An 18,354-nucleotide genomic window follows, 5' to 3' on the forward strand; every position below is an offset into this window, starting at 1 on the left:
TTCACTCACCGTTTAAAAGTCGACTGATTTTGTTAAACGTAATCCTGTGCGTGTTTCGTAGAAATCACATTGCTATCCATATGCCTCACGAGTGAACTAACATGAAGCCATCTCCCTGTTGTCATGGCAGTAGAGGTGGCGTATGCGCAGAAACGGATGTGAGAATAGCAGTCTGGGAAATGAAGTCTTCTGTGCAAGTCTAACAGTCCATCACTGGCATCCAAATAAAATAAAGGAAACTCATTTTAAAATTCTCCATAAGATTTATCCCACAAATGTATTTATTTCCAAATACACAGACTTAAGTTCGAATTGTTCTTTTTGTGATAATGAAGATGAAACCCTTGTACATTTATTTTTTGACTGTAACATAGGCTAGTGAAACGCTTTCTTGCAGACCTTAGTTTTTATCTTTTTTCACCGCAAGACCTTTATGTTTTTAGTCTTAAAGATATTTTATTTTACTATGAAAACTCAAGTGACCCTTCTTTAGATTTTTTAGTGAACTTCTTCCTTTTACATGCTAAGTTTTTTATTCATAAGCAAAAATGGAAAAAAAAAAATGCAACCCTTCTTTATGATATTTCTCAACTCTTACTTCTCAATACTCAATACTTCTCAACTCTCTCAAAGTTGTAAATAATAAGAAATATGACAGACCCTTGAACATTCTTTAATGTATTCCTCTTGTTTGATTGTTTGTTTATTGTCTATTTTATTATTTTTATTTCTTATAAAAGTTGTTTAATGTAACCTAATCAAAATTGTCCATATTTATATTTACTATGTTTACTTGACCTTGTGTGCCTTATTGTTATGTCATCCTCTTTTATTGCAATAAAAAAAAAATCTCTGGCATCCAAAATATATGTCGTGCTAGGCCTACAACCACAGCCCATACTGTAGAACAGCCTTGCCACTCGCTATTAAGCCCCATTGTACCAGTTGTTTGTATTAGTTCTATGGTTTTTGGCTGCAGTTCCAATGAGTTCTCCACTAGTCGCGCATCGGAGACCAGAATGAAAGGGGCCCAATGGAGCTAGATGCTGGATGGATTTCATCCAGGTCTCATCAACAAAGCTCAGATTTGAATGTCGTTCTGGAGACTTCAATAAGGGTTTCACTCAACAGTTTAATAAAAATGCACATACGTCCGTTTGATTTGTTACAGGAGTCGTTTCTGTTGCTCACTACTCGCTAGCATTTTGCTAAGGATGTGACGTCATAGACACTTAAAATCACTTTTTAAGCATATGCGTGGCTCAAAAGATCTAAAACTCAGCCGTGGTATATAGAGTCTTTCGAAAGCAACATCCAACTTACACGAGAAAAAATCATATACTGAGAGAAATGGGCAGTCATGGGTGAGCGGCGTCAGACTTGCATCCCAGAGGTTGCCGGTTCGACTCCCGTCCCGCCAGGTTGGTGGGGGGAGTATTCAACCAGTGCTCTCCTCCATGACTGAGGTACCCAGAGCATGGTACCGTCCCACCGCACTGCTCCCCATGGGGCGCCACTGAGGGCTGCCTCCTTGCACGGGTGAAGCATAAAGGCAATTTCGTTGTGTGCTGTGGAGTGTTGTGTCACAATAACAATGGGAGTTGGAGTTTCCCAATGGGCTTTCACGCTTTCACTTTAAAGGCACCATGAGGGGTTTTGCTCCATAGGACTCTATTCATTCTGGTCTCCGGGCCGCGTGCGTGCGGGTGTGCGTCCGGGTGCATGCGTGCGTGTGCGTACAGGCGTGCGGGCGTGCGTGTGTGTGTGTTTTTATACAATGCTAGGCTTAGGCTTACTCCTTGTGTAGCACCTCATCGTCTAGGCCAGGGCTATTCTATTAAATGTCAATGAGGGCCAGTTTTTCAAATTCCTCTCAGTAAAGGGGCCAAAATTTACGTATCTATTATGGTTGCTGACTGTCAATTAAAAAAAATATGCGGCACGTCTTTGAGGTAGGGGGTCAGGGGGTCCTCCCCCAGAAAGTTTTGAAATTTCCTAGATGTAATTTCCTGCATTTTAATGTCCTGTGTCCTGTTTCAGCTCGATACAGAACCCGTACTTTTATCTCCAAATTCCGAAAAGCAATTTCGTATTTCAAGGGGATTGTGGGGGGCCAGAGCTTTGCCATCCAGGGGCCACATCTGGCCCTAGGGCCACCATTTGAATAGCTTTGAATAGTTTTTTCCGAGGATGACAACGTTTTCTCTGAGGACGACAACGTTTTGATACAGTGGTCACGAGAGGCAGAGGTCGACTGACCAAAAAAAGATAAACATTAATGAGAATAATATCTGTATGCTACTATAGGTCTCTGCCTACCCCCCCCCCCCCAAAAAAAACCTCCTTGAATCTACACGATTCACGTAATTGACCTACTTTGGGATCACAATGGCGAATTTCGCCGAAAAGTGACAAGTTTGCAGGTATGAACATACAATGACAAGCACATACTGTATGTATAGTCACAAGATAACATGTCACAAGAGGACATACTGAGTTAATCATATCCTCTGTTTGATGCAGAGTGCAGATTCTGAGCTTTATACCTTTCACATGGGAATGGAATGGTAATATCGGAATAATGTGTGGCCTTTTAAATGTTCAATATTTACTTCTTGAAATAGAAAAGAGAAATTTCATCTGAGCTCTGTTTCCTCTTTTAGATAACCCACTAGGCTGCTGTTTTCTAACCACTGATGAGCTTCTTCATAACCTCAACTTCCACATTTTGCACACAAAAAAATGAAAACCACAAAAAGAATGATGAATCACAATGATGAATCACATAATATAAAGAAAATAATGGCTGGCCACATATAAACAGCCAACAGCCACTTAAAATCATGCTACAACGGGCCCCGCTGTGGCACAATCGGTAGGGCACTGCACCATTACACTTGGGACCCACATTTGATTCCCGATCCGAGGTCATTTCCCGATCCTCCCCCGTCTCCCACTCGCGTCTCTCCCACTCTTCACTACCTTGCAGTGTTGCCAGATTGGGCTGTTTCCCACCCAATTGGGCTGCTTAGGATGGCCGTGTGCGGGTAAAACCGGCATTTTGCAGGAAAACCCGCCCAATTTTGCCCATAGAAATCAATAGAATTGGGCGGGATTTAGTGCCTCCAGGCGGGTTTTGAGATTTTTTTGGGGGGCAGGAAATCATCAGCCTCATCTGGCAACCCTGCTACCCTGTCTAATTAAAGATGACCCCCCCCCCCTTAAAAAAATGATACTAGAGTTTTGTACAATGGCCTTGGGAATGACCTTTGCAGTCTCATTTGCAAGACAAATTCAGGAGCCTATACTGCCCAATGCTGATCATTGTGTGCCGTAGTGTTGTCAGGTAAGGTGAATTATAATTATTGTATTTGTACCATAATTTTGTCATCTGTACAATCAGTAATGTGAGAGTTTTTCCATTCAGTTGCTATAAAACAACCATTTGGATTGTGTACGATAATGCACACAGCATGTGGGATTAAAAGATAAGAAGACTGGGGCTGCTGACTGGGCCCAGGACAAAATCAACTGAAAGGGCCCCCCTCTCAATATCCAGTAGTCTATACAGGGCAGGAATTTCGCGAGGGCCTTGAGGGCCATGGCCCTCGTGCCCTCCCACTTTGGCCTTGTGCCCTTGAAAAAAATATCTGCCATAAGGCCACAGTGGCCTTGCTGCCCTCTCTGACGCCTAATTGATTAAAATGCATTAAAATGCATGAAATTGCATTTAAGAAACACATATTTTCGTGGGGTAGGACCCCAAACCCTCCGGCCAAAAATATGTCCTCCTTTTTGCTGGCACGAACATGGTCACACTACCCTTCACACAGTCTTGTATTTTGCACTTAATTTGCTCTGAATGAACTGAATTAACACCAGCCAGCCTAATGGATACAGGTTAGAGAAAAAAATGTTTTCATTTATGTCCTTCGTGCCGTGGCTTTTGGCCTTTGTGCCCTTAAAAAATTGACAACTCAAAAGGCCAGGCCTCAGCCTATATAATGTAATGGGGACCACATTCCTTTCCTCATTATGCAGACATTTTATATAATGTTTGATTATATACTACATGTATTACATAGCCTAATTATAACCAGGCCCGCTGGCACGGGGGTGACAAAGGGGTCCGTTGTCCCGCGCCCAGGGAAAAGAGGGGATATTGGACCCTATAGCATTGTATGTTTTTAGAGGGGGGCCCTTTAAAGGTACACTGTGTAAGATCTTTTTGTTGTTTATTTCCAGAACTCATGCTACCCATTCTCTAATGTTACCTTTTTCATGAATATACATAGTTGCAGTACCTTTTTTGTCCATTTCCTGCACAGTGTCCCTTTAAGATTATTTGGTCATGGCCCAACCAAAGCTGTAAGCGACCTGATTATAACAATTAAAAAGTTACAAATTGATGAGATCTTGACAAAGAGTTTGTGTGTGACATGATGGCAGTATGCTATGGTAGTGTGAAATAAAAGGTTTAAAAAAAAAAAAAAAAAAAAAAAACAGTTACAGTACTGTAAGCAACATGGTCCAGCTGAATCATCTCAAAAGGCCATACTTTCAGGGAGCACACTTTCGCCGAACATATTCAAAGTCCACTTAAAGTATGGTTGGCTGAGTGTACAATTTAAATAGGCCTACATCTAATGCAATTTAATTACATCTAATTTTAAGTACACTGTAGATAAGCATATTGTAAACATACTTTTTCTTAGCACAAAATATGAGTGTACTTTTAAGATACTAAGTAGACCCTACTCTTCAGTCACGTTTCTTTCTATTGTACAAAATACTCCACTGTACAACTTTATTAAAAACCTGGGTACAGTATTATAACAAGCAGACATGATTGTATGTGTTCCTTCCTTCCTTCCTCTCTCTCTTTCTCTCCCCCCCTCCCTCTCTCTCTCTCCCCCTCCCTCCCTCTCTCTCTCTCTCTCTCTCTCTCACCATTGGTTGAGCATAAGAGGGTGAGTGGGGCAAGAGGAGGAGTTATAGTATAGATATGATGCAAACGTAAACTATTTCCTCGTTACAGTGGAAGTGGCCATTGCCCGAACTTGTTCTTACGGCTGCTGTCTTGGGTGAGTTATGAATTACTTCCTTTCGTAGGTGGTGGTTCTGAGATGACTGACGTTTAAAGTTGTTGTTGATAAACATGTGATTGAATTGTGATTGTTGGTAAACATGTATTTAGTTGGTTTGAATGTGTTTTATGATGAACACATTGTGGAGCTGACAGTCTAACTATGGATGGGGAACACAATGAACTACTTGGATACTTATTATTGTTAGTTGAAATTATACTTGACCCCAACATTTTGCTAAAAGGAAATGCATTGTGTATTGCTGAAGACAGTCATGAGCTGAAGGGAAATTGCCTCTAATAGATTCTAACAAAGCAGGTCTACCTGCCACACTCTATGGGTAAAGGTGAATTGCACGGGAGAAACAGTCAGACTGAAACTGAACGTGCCAAAGTCTTGTGCAATGAATGTTATGTAACATGTATGCCTCACCCAGCCAAGGTAAAGTCAATTGTATGATGATGCATAGTCAATACATTACATTGCATTACATTACAATACATTACATTACATTACATTACATTGCATTGCGTTTGGCAGATGCTTTACGACCAAAGCGACTTTCAAAAGAGGACATAATCAAGCCAACATCACTAGCAGATACAAAGTGCACAGGAAATATACAGAACAACAAGTGCAGATGCAAAGAAAGGGTTTGTTAGGATTTTTTGTTTTGTTTTTAGTGTACTCACACACACACACACACACACACACACACACACACACACACACACACACACACACACACACACACACACACACACACACACACACACACACACACACACACACACACACACACACACACACACGTACATACACATGTCAAGAGTCTGGCCTGGGGCTATGGGCAGCTCAACCATTAGTCTAGTAGATCTTCAGGAAAGAAAGAGGAGAGTCTCAATATCAGAGAGAGTAGAGAGAGAGAGAGAGGTTCCATTGGCCCATTGTTTCCGGGTTCTATTATTGCAAGGGGGAGGGGGGGAAAATCCCCCTTTAGGCAGACCTAGGCAGACCTAAGGACTGTTCTATTCAATGCTAGGAGCATTATGACACGGCCCTTTAGGCAGACCGGAACCTGGTCATGTTAGGTGCCCATAGCAACCTATTACATTGGCATATCTCACTTAAAGAATCTCTGTCAATATCGTGCACATCTAGACATCTTGGGGCCCTAGGCGACATATAAACATGCGGCCCTCAAAGGTCCTTGTATAGACTTGTGTTTAAATTTGTGTTTTTATTTAAACTTGTGTTTAAATTTGTGTTTTTGGTGCTATTTTAGTGTTTTGTCTCGTGTTTATCTTCGATTACTTTACATTAAGATCAAGCCTAATTTGTTGTGTGTTCTCTGTGACTGATGTGACAGTTGGGGGCCCCTATGGAAGGCAGATGTGCTTGGGGCCCTAGGCAATGGCCTAGGTTTGCCTAATGGAAAGTCCGCCTCTGGTGGTGGATCTCATAGCCTCCTAACCATCCATTTCTTCATTTCTTTAGGAGCGCAATCCTGCTTGCCAGAAGAGCTGTGGCTGAATTGGCAAAGAGTAGGCCCACCTAAACAGCATGTCAAATATAAGGACATTGGCTGATTACAAGCCACAAGGTAACTACTGATGTAAAATAAAGACACATTTTTTAGAGCATGGCCTGATGATTAGACTGATTCCATGTTCCACCAACCATTCAACAGCTTTTCTAAAAGAAATCTAATAGCCAATTGTATGTATTTGTGTGTGTGTGTGTGTGTGCGTGTGCGTGTGCGTGTGCGTGTGCGTGTGCGTGTGCGTGTGCGTGTGCGTGTGCGTGTGCGTGTGCGTGTGCGTGTGTGATGACTCAAACAACAACCACAGAGACACAAGCCAGCCAAGCAACCAACCCAACTCCCACAGGGGCACAGGGCAGGATTGTAAACAGAGCAGTATTTCAAGGCAACACGGTTGGAAAAGGCATCTCGAACAACATCACAGGTATGAACAAAAAGAATTATGGTAACATAATGTAATAATGTCTGTTTTTGGTTAAGTCCTTTTGGAAAAGGTTCAGTGCATGGGCAGAACTCTACATTACGTCTCAGTCCTTGTGGTACAGACGTCTGTTGTCCTCTTGCCCCCTCTTGTGGCCAAAGTGAGGGAGTGTAGGCGCTTGCCTGATTGCCATAGACCTCAGAACTCGTTCGAGATGTGGCAACAGAAATTGCTAAACGATAACATTGTTTCATGCAACAAAGTATTAAAAAAAAGCTAATGTGCTATGTTACCCAGCAGCAATTGCTGGTGTGTGTGTGTGTGTGTGTGTGTGTGTGTGTGTGTGTGTGTGTGTGTGTGTGTGTGTGTGTGTGTGTGTGTGTGTGTGTGTGTGTGTGTGTGTGTGTGTGTGTGTGTGTGTGTGTGTGTGTGTGTGTGTGTGTGTGTGAGAGAGAGAGAGTGAGACAGACAAACAGACAGACAGAGAGAGATTTGTAGTGGAGTATCACGTGTAGGAAAGAGAGAAAGAAAGAAAGAAAGAAAGAAAGAAAGAAAGAGAGAGAGAGGGACAGAGAGAGATTTGTACTGGAGTACAGTATTATCTCTCCACACTTGTTTTCCTCATTCAGTTATCCCTCATTTAAGTCGCTGTTGATTCCCTCTCCCACTTGGTTGTTGAAGATCTGTGGCTCATGTCTCACCAATTTTAGCGGGATTTAGTGCTTCCAGGCGGGTTTTGAGATTTTTTGGGGCTGGAAATCATCAGCCTCATCTGGCAACCCTGCTACCCTGTCATACTACAGTTTGTACAATGGCCTTGGGAATGACCTTTGCAGTGTCATTTGCAAGACAAATTCAGGAGCCTAATAGGCTACTGTTCAATGCTGATCATTGTGTGCCGCAGTGTTGCCACTGAGGTAAGGTGAATTATAATTATTGTATTTGTACCATAATTTTGTCATCTGTAAGCCTACAATCAGTAATTTGAGAGTTTTCATTCAGTTGCTATAAAACAAGGCAAGGCAAGGCAAGGCAAGTTTATTTGTATAGCGCATTTCATACACAGGTGCAACTCAATGTGCTTCACAAAATTAACAAATGCAAAAAGAAAGGAAACATGGAAGAAAGAAGGAAATAAATTAGAGTCAAAGAACATTTAAAACATTAAGATAAAACATAAGGTAAAATGATAATAATAATAATAATAATAATAATAATAATAATAATAATAATAATAATAAAAACAAAAATGAAATAAACATAAAAATGAAAAATAAGAATTTAAGCTAGGGGAAAGCATCTGAGAACAGCTTTGTCTTGAGTCTAGATTTAAAGCTATCATCTGGAAGCTGGTTCCAAAGCTTTGAAGCACAGAAGCTAAAGGCTGCCTCTCCACACTTTGTTTTGACTTTTGGAATAACCAGCAAATTCTTCTCCGTTGACCTTAGTGACCTGGTTCGTGCATACAGCTGAAACATATCCAGTAGATTTGTGGGTCCCATTCCAAAACAACCATTTGGTTTGTGTACGATAATGCACACAGCATGTGGGGTTAAAAGATAAGAAGACTGAGGCTGCTGACTGAAAGGGCCCCCCTCTCAATATCCAGTAGCCTATATAATGTGGGGGCCACATTCCTTTCCTCATTATGCAGACATTTTATATAATGTTTGAATTACATAATATACTACATGTATTACATAGCCTAATTGTAACCTGGCCCGCTGGCACGGGGGTGACAAAGGGGTCCATTGCCCCGTGCCCAGGGATAAGAGGGGATATTGGACCCCATTGCATTTTTATAGGGGGGCCCTTTAAAGGTACCCTGTGTAAGATTTTTTTGTTGTTTATTTCCAGAACTCATGCTACCCATTCTCTAATGTTACCTTTTTCATGAATACTTACTACCACCATGAAATTCTAAGTATTCTTTATGATTGGGAAAATTGCACTTTCCATGCATGAAAAGGGGGATCTTCTCCATGGTCCGCCATTTTGAATTTGAAAAAAATAGACATTTTTAGCTGCAAAAATGACTGTACTTGGGCCATACTAGAAAATCTTAGTTTATTACTTAGTAAACTTTCATGTAAAGATCAAATTTGGCAATAGGCAGCCCAGTTTAAATGAGCAGCATACGTAGTTGCAGTACCTTTTTTGACCATTTCCTGCACAGTGTCCCTTTAGGATTATTTTGTCATGGGCCCCAACCAAAGCGACCCTGATTATAACAATTAAAAGGTTACAAATTGACGAGATCTTGACAAAGAGTTTGTGTGTGACATAATGACGTTAAGCTATGGTAGTGTGAAATAAAAGGTTAAAAAAAAAACAGTTACTGTAAGCAACATGGTCCAGCTGAATTATCTCAAAAGGCCATAATTTCAGGGAGCACACTTTCGCCAAACATAGGCCTATTCAAAGTCCACTTAAAGTATGGTTGGCTTAGTGTACAATCTTATTACATCTAATGCAATTTAATCACATCTAATTTTAAGTACACTGTAGATAAGCATATTGTAAACATACTTTTTCTTAGCACAAAATACGAGTGTACTTTTAAGATACCAAGTAGGCCCTACACTTCAGTCACGTTTCTTTCTATTGTACAAAATACTCCACTGTACAACTTTATTAAAAAACCTGGGTACAGTATTATAACAAGCAGACATGATTGTACCTGTTCATTCCTCTCTCTCTCTCTCTCTCTCTCTCTCTCTCTCTCTCTCTCTCTCTCTCTCTCTCTCACCATTGGTTGAGCATAAGAGGGTGAGTGGGGCAAGAGGAGGAGTTATAGTGTAGATATGATCCAAACGTAAACTATTTCCTCGTTACAGTGGAAGTGGCCATTGCCCGAACTTGTTCTTACGGCTGCTGTCTTGGGTGAGTTATGAATTACTTCCTGACGTAACTCTGGGTTGGAGATTGTTCATTGTTGGTGGCGGTACTGGAATGACTTAAGTTTAAACTTGTTGGTAAATGTGACATTTAGTCAGTTTAAATGTGACTAAAATTTGTTGTCGGTAAACATGGTATTTAAGTAATTTAATTATCATTAGCTTAAGGGGAATTGAGGCGCTGATTCCAATCTTTTCCTATTCCACCTGACATACCAGACATACCTGGCTACCAGACATACTCTATGGGTGAAGGTATATTGCAGGAGAAACTGTCAAAATGAAAGTGAAAGTGCTCCCTCTTACGCCATGAATGTTACTTTACATATATGCCTCACCCAGCCAAGGTAAAGCCCAAGACAGACGACGATGTTGTTCGGCGTCACTATTGCACATATAGTACATTAGGGAATCTCATCACCTCTCAACCATCCACCTTTACATGTCTTTAGGAGCACAAGCTTGCCAGAAGTACTGTGGCTGAATTACCAGCATGTCATCGACCGTGACCGAGACCGAGTCAAGTCAAGCTTTGTCAGATCAATTGGCTGATTGCAGATCAAAAGGTAACGACTGTTAAAATTATAAAACAATGTTTTATTTTATTAGACTTATTCCATGTCCCATTCAACAGCTTTTATTAAGGAAATTTAATGGCGAATCGTGTGTGTGTGTATGTGTGTGTGTGTGTGTGTGTGTGTGTGTGTGTGTGTGTGTGTGTGTGTGTGTGTGTGTGTGTGTGTGTTCGGTGTGTGTGTGTGTGTGTGTGTGTGTGTGTGTGTGTGTGTGTGTGTGTGTGTGTGTGTGTGTGTGTGTGTGTGTGTGTGTGTGTGTGTGTGTGTGTATGTGTGTGTGTGTGTGTGTGATAGCTAAAGAAAAATACGAAAAAACAAAGGAACAGTCCAGGCAAGCAGACAACCCACCTCCCACAGGGGGCCAGACCCAGGCCACGGTTATAAACAAACCAACAATTCAACAAAACAAGATTAAAGGAGACGTTTCTAACGACATCCGAGGTATGAAAAAATGTAAAAAGGATAATTTAATTTCAGCTGTATACACGCTCCATGCGGTATGACCAAATGTAAGAAAAATGTTAATTACTTTTCTAGTTGGGAAAGGAGCACACGTTTCGAACACCCCTCAAATTGAAGGAAACCAAGGCGGAGGACACATTTTAAACAACGTTACAACTGGTAAATTGTGAATAATTATGAAAAATGTAATTTTGTCATCACCCTGCACTTCATGCATGAGTGGACTGTACCTGTAGGCTACTAAATAATGTCCATGTATCAATTCAAGGATCTGCCCACGTTGAAAACAAGACAAAAAATGTTGGGAATGAAGTGGATGGCCGTGTGAGCAATGATATACAGTTTGATTATGTAAGTAGTATGATATATTTTAAACATTCTTAGAACATTTCAATAAAGTAAGCAGCGTACTCTTATTCTGAATAAAATACCTCTGAGTTGTGGGCAAGACAAGAAGAGAGTAACGTTTTTTCAGGAAAATAGTCAAGTCAAGTCGGTTTTATTGTCAATTTCTTTACAAACGCTGGTCATACAAAGAATTGGAATTACGTTTCTTACTTAGTCTTTCCCATGCAGACAGACATAGAGTCTATACTCTAGATGCGGACATAGAGAATTAGACATAGACAGTAGACATACATTACACCTAGAGTACCTATACAATAACCATACAGACATATAAAGTGCAAGATACAAATAACAATAGTACAAAACAAATAACAATAGTAGCCTTGTCTTTATTAATGGAAAGGTGTATGACAGGAAGATATTTATGATAGACAGTCCTGATAGCTCATGTTTAATGGACCATTGCCATGGTTTTGCTCATTAATTGTTTTTCAATCAAATGTGTTTCCAGTAGACTGCATCAAGAGAACCAATGATGGGCAGGGAAGCTCCTAAAGGTATGTATTCTACGATGCTACTTTTCATTGTGTATAATGCCCTGCCCTAAATACCCTGCCCTACCTGACATACCAGTCCTACCTGACATACTCTAAGGGTCGGGTTAAGGTACATTTCACAGGAGAAACTGTCAAAAGGAAACTGAAAGTGCCCCTGGGAAAGTGTTATGCAATGAAAGTTATTTTACATAGAGCGTTCACATGCCTCACCCAGCCAAGGTAAAGCCCAAGACAGACGACGATGGTGTTCAAGGTGCATACCGAATACCCTGCCCTAAAGGAATATTGTTGAAATATAGTCACAGAGGATTGTTGAAATACAAATAAAGTTGAACTCGCTATGCTTGTTTACATATGCATTAAAAAAAAATAAAAACGAGGAGTTCAGATGCAAAACCCCCTAAGTGCTATTCCAGAAAATAATCTTAATTCAATTTTATTTAATACAAAGCTATCAAAATTGCATATTTTTATTTTGTTTATGTAATATAACTATTTATATGTATTATCAAGCACATGAATGTAAACCAAACCAACAACAGGGTTCTCTAAAAATATAGAAGTGCAGGTCTTCAGAAATGGAGTTAGGGGGTTTTGCATCTGAACTCTTCAAATGTTGTTCCTTGACTTTCAGCACATACGTTTGCTATATCAGCATCTGGGGGGGCGACTGTTCATCATCCTATTCTTCTTGGCTGCCGGGTGGGAGGAGATGTTCAATGTGAGGTGAAAACTAATAAACAACAAACCACAGGCAGCAAAGACAGAGGGCAAGCCAGCCTCCAAAAAACCACTAGTACCCAGGGGGTAAGTCACCTGTAGAGTATCTGATTATCTGTGAAAAATCTTTGAAATTCAAGATTATTTTTATTTTTCCCGAGGGATATTTTCCTTCTACAAACAGTACATGGGTTGCCGCATAACACACACCGACAAAAAAAAAAAAAAACCCTGTGTAGTATCTATCCTGATTCCCTTTGAACCTTGCAGAAGGGCATCCTTGTGGCACGGCATGGCATTGACCTTTGACCTGTGCATGATGTAAAAAGTGTGCAGGCAGAGGGGTGGTTGAGTCATGCTTTGTCTAATGGAGTAGTATTATGGCATAGTTGCCTTATGCTTGATCTAAACGAGTAGTGTATTATGACATAGTTGCCTTATGCTTGATCTAAAGGAGTAGTGTATTATGACATAGTTTCCTGGCTCTTCTGTTTGCTGAATGTCTCTCGTTAAATTGGGCAACACAACATGACTTGTAGAGGGAAGGGGGGGGGGGGGGGGGGGGAGGATGGACGTGTTGATGACAATGCTGATGATCCTTTTTTTCATCTTAAACAGACCACTTACACAATGGATGGACAAGGTATGTACTCTACTGAGTGTACACTCTCAGAAATAAAGGTACAGAACTCGTCGCTGTGGCAGTACCCTCAAGGGGAGTACCATTGCGTCGCTTGGGTGGTACCTCAAAAAAGAAGTTATAGATGCACATTGGTTGACATTGCAAGAAACTGAATGCACCTCTTTTTTGGGGTACCAATCATGCGACACAATGGTACTTGCCTTGAAGGTACTGCTACAGCGACGAGCTCTGTACCTTTATTTATGAGAGTGATTTCCTATATAGGATGGCCATAATCATCAAATCAATGTCAAATCAAATACCATGTTGATTAAAAGACTAATTCTAGTTTTATTGATTTGTGTTTAAGGATACAACTCCAGCGTATCAGCAACTGATGGGGAATTTGTTAACCACGCCGTTATGTCTGAAAACCATGTGGGAGGTGGTATTCATTGCACAACGACCATCACAGGTACAGTATACAGCAAAACCGCATTTTGTTGATAACTTGAGGCAAATTAAAAGTGTAAAGAATGTAGGGCTGCACAATTAATCGAAAATAATCGAAAATCGTGATAAATTAGTGAAATCGAAGTCGAAATTTTAATCGTGATTTAATAGTGACCTCCTTTTGAGAGTGTCCTTGAAGCCAGAACATACTGACACTCTGGTGTGTCTGGCCAGAAATCTGTCCACCTACGTTTCATGCTATTGCCTTTATATAATTATTACAATTCATTTTATCTTGATCACCCCACATATAGTTCATTCTTGGTTTATCTTTCATCTTGTTATAATTTTCAAAAAAATCTGCAAACAAATCAATAATCGTGATTAATAATCGTGATTACGATTTTGACCAAAATAATCGTGATTATGATTTTTTCCATAATCGTGCAGCCCTAAAAGAATGTTTATAATCTTCTTTGGGTGGTTGTTTCTGCTCCTCAACAGGGCAGGGGGAGAGCCAAAAGGTGAGACATGAGCCACAGATCTTCAACAACCAAGTGGGAGGTGAAATCAACGCAGACATAAACGAGGGATAACTGACCGAATAAGGAAAAAAAATAAGTGTGGCAAGAAGTTCCGTTCAAAGATATTGTGTTTGCAATTCACAAAATAGCAACATTGGTCCTCTCACAGTCATATGTTTTAATTTGGTTTTAATTTTGTATTTTGTCTTACCTGTCTTAACGTTGTTGTTTCTGAGGAGTAGCCATTTTATGTATGGAGTGGACTATACAAATAAATATGACTTAACTTGACTCTGTGTTCATCACTGAGTGTGTTTATGGAAGGGATAACGATCGATGAGGTGACCGCTTCCACAAAGTTAATGGCGGGGCGGCGGCTCCGAACTCTGGTGACGTACGTTGCCTCTGCCAAGCCATGTGGAACCGGCCGACCTCGAAGGCAGTTATCCCACTTATCTTATTTTAAAATCTATTACTGTCTGTAAATTAGGAACCAAGCCATCTGCACCAGAATCTTGTGAGCAAGATAGACGCGTCGCTATGCATGCGTAGCTTACACGCGTCTACTCTAGAATCTTTGTTTGGAATGGCGACATCGTGACTATTTAATTTTCCATAGAAGATGTGCATGGTTATCCCTTAGATACCGTCAGCATTCCAAACGAAGATTCTATGCGCATCTAATTGAGTCCCACGTTTGACCCCTGACCAATTCCACGGAACTATTGGTCACCCCCTCAGCCAATCAGAAAAGAGAATTCTGTTGCTAAGGCAGATAAATTGAAAATATAAACACCTCATCCCGACTTTGATCATACCAGGGATAAGTTTCATGTTTGGGATACTGAGCTGCATATAAAGACACTCAGCCCCATAATCAGAATATGTGTGACTTGTCTGTAACTCACAAATTGTTAAACGGGCAGTGCATTTTAGCAGTTAGCGGGAGAATATTCAATAATTAAGATTTTTAATAAGAATGGGAAATTGCACTCAATAATACAAATAGTGCAAAACTCTCCATCCTGTCTCCTCACACACTGTGCTATCAAAATAAAGGGAAAAAATCCTTCTTCATTATGCCAAAAGGTGGTTTGAGGAAAATAAATAAAGTCATTCATATGGCATTGTGGCACCATTTGTTAATGTTTTAATAAAGGAATATTAAATCTTTATGTCCATTCGCTTTGTGCCATGAATGTGAAAACCTGCACAGCATGTCCTTGTAAAATTGCTGTACACTGCATTGCCAATGTTTATTTTTTTTATTCAGTTCTCTGTTCTAACAATAGTTCCATTGCTTTCCCAAATGCTTAGGAATGGGTTATGGTATTTGAATTTGTGACAGTGCTGTTTGTAGCGAAGGGGAAGTCTTTTTTTTTTTTTAAGTGCGCTCAACTCCAAACTGTTTTTACAAGGTCTTCAGGTGCGAGCGAAAAGAAGCCGCATTCTCGAGTGTAAGTCGTCCTAATCACTTTTTTAGGCTCTTCTCCAGGCAAGTGAACAATATGCTATACATAAAACAGTGAATAATGGAAATAATATAGCACAACATATCAGTAGGCAGTAGCACTATAGCTGGGGTCCCCAAACTTTTTTCTCTGGGGGCCACATTATCGTTCCTGACTGTGATGAGGGCCGGGATCAATCATGTGGGCTGTATACTAGGCCACTGCCTGTTATAGCCATAATTTCTAGCACAAAATAGTTCATCATTACAAGTGATTTGCAAAAGAAGTGAGTATTTCACATGTTTTTCCATTTGAAATACCACAGGTATTCCTTTTAATTTCTTCTAACCATGTAAAAATAGCAAGGAAAGGTTATGGTAAAATATGGTGATTGACAGTTTATGAGTGATACAATAGAAATGGTAGGCCTGTTTACATTACAGTGAGATGAGAAACTATCAAGACAAGAAACTTTTGGTGATTCACACTAGACAAAATATATTTTATCATAATTTTTTTTCTGTAAGGATTGCTTATTTGGGCCAGTTCAAATGGTGAGGTGCAGAGAGGTGGAGGGCCGGTCAAAGGGGCTTGGCGGGCCACATCCGGCCCCCGGGCCTTAGTTTGGGGACCCCTGCACTATAGTATAACATATTATTAGGATGTTAGATAGTCCCCCTCCTAACTCCTATTATTTCCTGTACGCATCAACGTGTTCGGCAGTATGTATGACTGTACTGTACTGTTGGATTGAAAAGGTTAGTGTGATGTCTAGTCTGTGACCCAGCATCTTATCAATGTGGTAAATAAGTTACTAGGGGTCTATTTCTGTGTTCTCACTTTGGGATGTTTGTTCTCACTTTTGGGCATGAGTGTCCTAATTTCCGGTCATGCTAGTGTTCACACTTGTTGTAAAAAATGATTTGTGTGTGGGTAGGGGTCCATGTGATATGAGGCTAAAGGACTGTATTGAAAAAACTGCTGGTGCAGGTGTACAACAAACGCCACAGGCTGTCAGCCCGGCCAGAACAGTATGAAGATGTCCAATGAAGTCAGACACACACAGATGGGAATGCAAACCGTGGTTTTACTATAAAAGAAGAAATAATCAAGTCATAAGAAATATAATATATACATATATGAATGAATGAAAATACACATAATACTATATACAGTACAATATACAATATATACACTGAGGAAAAGTGAGGATAGCTGCCTACAGTCAAGCAACTATCTGACCAAAGGGGAGGAGAAACATGAGGGTGACTGCCTACAGCCGAGATCTTAAGGAGCAATGGCGGCAAAGATGGCCTACAGCAAAACGATTCTACTGCAAGTTGTCTACACACAAGAGGAGGCCAAAGAACAAGTTGAAGGAAAAAACAAAACCTGCCATAGTTTCCCTCCAGCACAAGTAACTTCACTTAGAGAGAGTTACTGGTCTACAGCTACTAGAGCAACGTACCCGATTCTGCGCTGGTTGGATGAAATGAGGTTTACTTTTCATTTTTTTTCCAATAACAAGTTCAATAGGTACAAAGGAATAAATGGTGTAACTGCTATGTAATAGGCCTATCATGTGCTAGTGTTGTACTTGCACTTTAAATGTACTTCTACTTTTACTTTGGCCACCTCTGTTAGACACTGACACGTCCAGTGATAAAGAAAGAAATAGAAAGGGAGCACAATTTAAACACTCTTGACAGTTTGCAAATAACCACCCTTCAGTTTAGGTAACAATAACATTAATGTAATCGCATTGTGTGTTTGTGTGTGTGTGTGGGGGGGGGGATGGAGGGGAGATACAGTATGCACACTCTAAACTCTAAACAATCGAGGCCAACATATCTCTCAAATGTGACCATATAGAACGGAAAGTAAAGCTAAAAACGTCATTTTCCCACAAACGTAGAGTCTGTATTAGCCTGAACAACTAAACATCTCACACAGTGTTCCTTTAAGCAGGGGGGAATGAGAGGTAGGAGAACATGACACAGCTACCTACAGTAGTACAGTGTCATCCTAGGGTGTGCCTGTCGCCGGGGGGCCCTAGCAACCCGCTATAGGGCCACGAACTGAACATCACAGAGTGCACAGGTCAGAGAAAGGAGAGCAGTAGAGGGAGGGGGGAGACAGGTAGCCCACCAGCAACGAGGGATGGGCAACCTGCTAAGAAGTTGTGAGGAGAGGGCACCGGACTGTTGAGGGCTCAGGGGGCTCAGGGCTCACAATTCTCAACACTTGTTGACCACAGAAATAAACAAAACTCTAAGAAGTTTCCACAGGAAGTTAGCAGCCCCTCTGAGTGTGTGTGTGTGTGTGTGTGTGTGTGTGTGTGTGTGTGTGTGTGTGTGTGTGTGTGTGTGTGTGTGTGTGTGTGTGTGTGTGTGTGAGAGAGAGATAGGTCTGAGGAGGGCGTTACCAGTGTGCGTTTATCTGCCACATGCAGCTTCTTGTTGAGGAAACATGTCTCATGTTAACCCATTTCATGCACAACACACACACACACACACACACACACACACACACACACACACACACACACACACACACACACACACACACACACACACTCTCCCTCTCTGCCCTCCCCCCCACTCTCTCTCTCTCTCTCTCCCTCTCTGCCCCACCCTCTCTCTCTCTTTCCCTCTCTCCCTCTCTCTCTCTCTCTCTCTCTCTCTCTCTCTCCAC

At 40.9% G+C, this 18,354-nt stretch overlaps 1 protein-coding gene and 2 long non-coding RNA genes across 3 annotated transcripts in view; 2 read left to right on the forward strand and 1 right to left on the reverse strand.

Annotated features, from left to right (window-relative positions):
• The window catches only part of bbs9 (Bardet-Biedl syndrome 9), a 113,993-nt gene extending 113,889 nt beyond the window's left edge, over positions 1–104 (reverse strand). Inside the window, exon 1 of the mRNA XM_063198409.1 lies at positions 10–104. The gene's annotated coding sequence lies outside the window, so the exon portion shown is untranslated. The remainder of the gene's footprint in view (positions 1–9) is intronic.
• Positions 105–5,043: 4,939 nt separating this feature from the next.
• Positions 5,044–7,039, forward strand: LOC134448236 (uncharacterized). Its single transcript, XR_010034688.1, has 3 exons — positions 5,044–5,084; positions 6,585–6,690; positions 6,938–7,039. It is a non-coding gene; the product is annotated as an uncharacterized LOC134448236 (long non-coding RNA).
• Positions 7,040–9,884: 2,845 nt separating this feature from the next.
• On the forward strand, positions 9,885–11,145 carry LOC134448237 (uncharacterized). Its single transcript, XR_010034689.1, has 4 exons — positions 9,885–9,934; positions 10,401–10,514; positions 10,818–10,964; positions 11,061–11,145. It is a non-coding gene; the product is annotated as an uncharacterized LOC134448237 (long non-coding RNA).
• Positions 11,146–18,354: the final 7,209 nt, after the last annotated feature.

Source organism: Engraulis encrasicolus, chromosome 5 (assembly GCF_034702125.1).
Source record: "Engraulis encrasicolus isolate BLACKSEA-1 chromosome 5, IST_EnEncr_1.0, whole genome shotgun sequence".
NCBI lineage: Eukaryota > Metazoa > Chordata > Actinopteri > Clupeiformes > Engraulidae > Engraulis > Engraulis encrasicolus.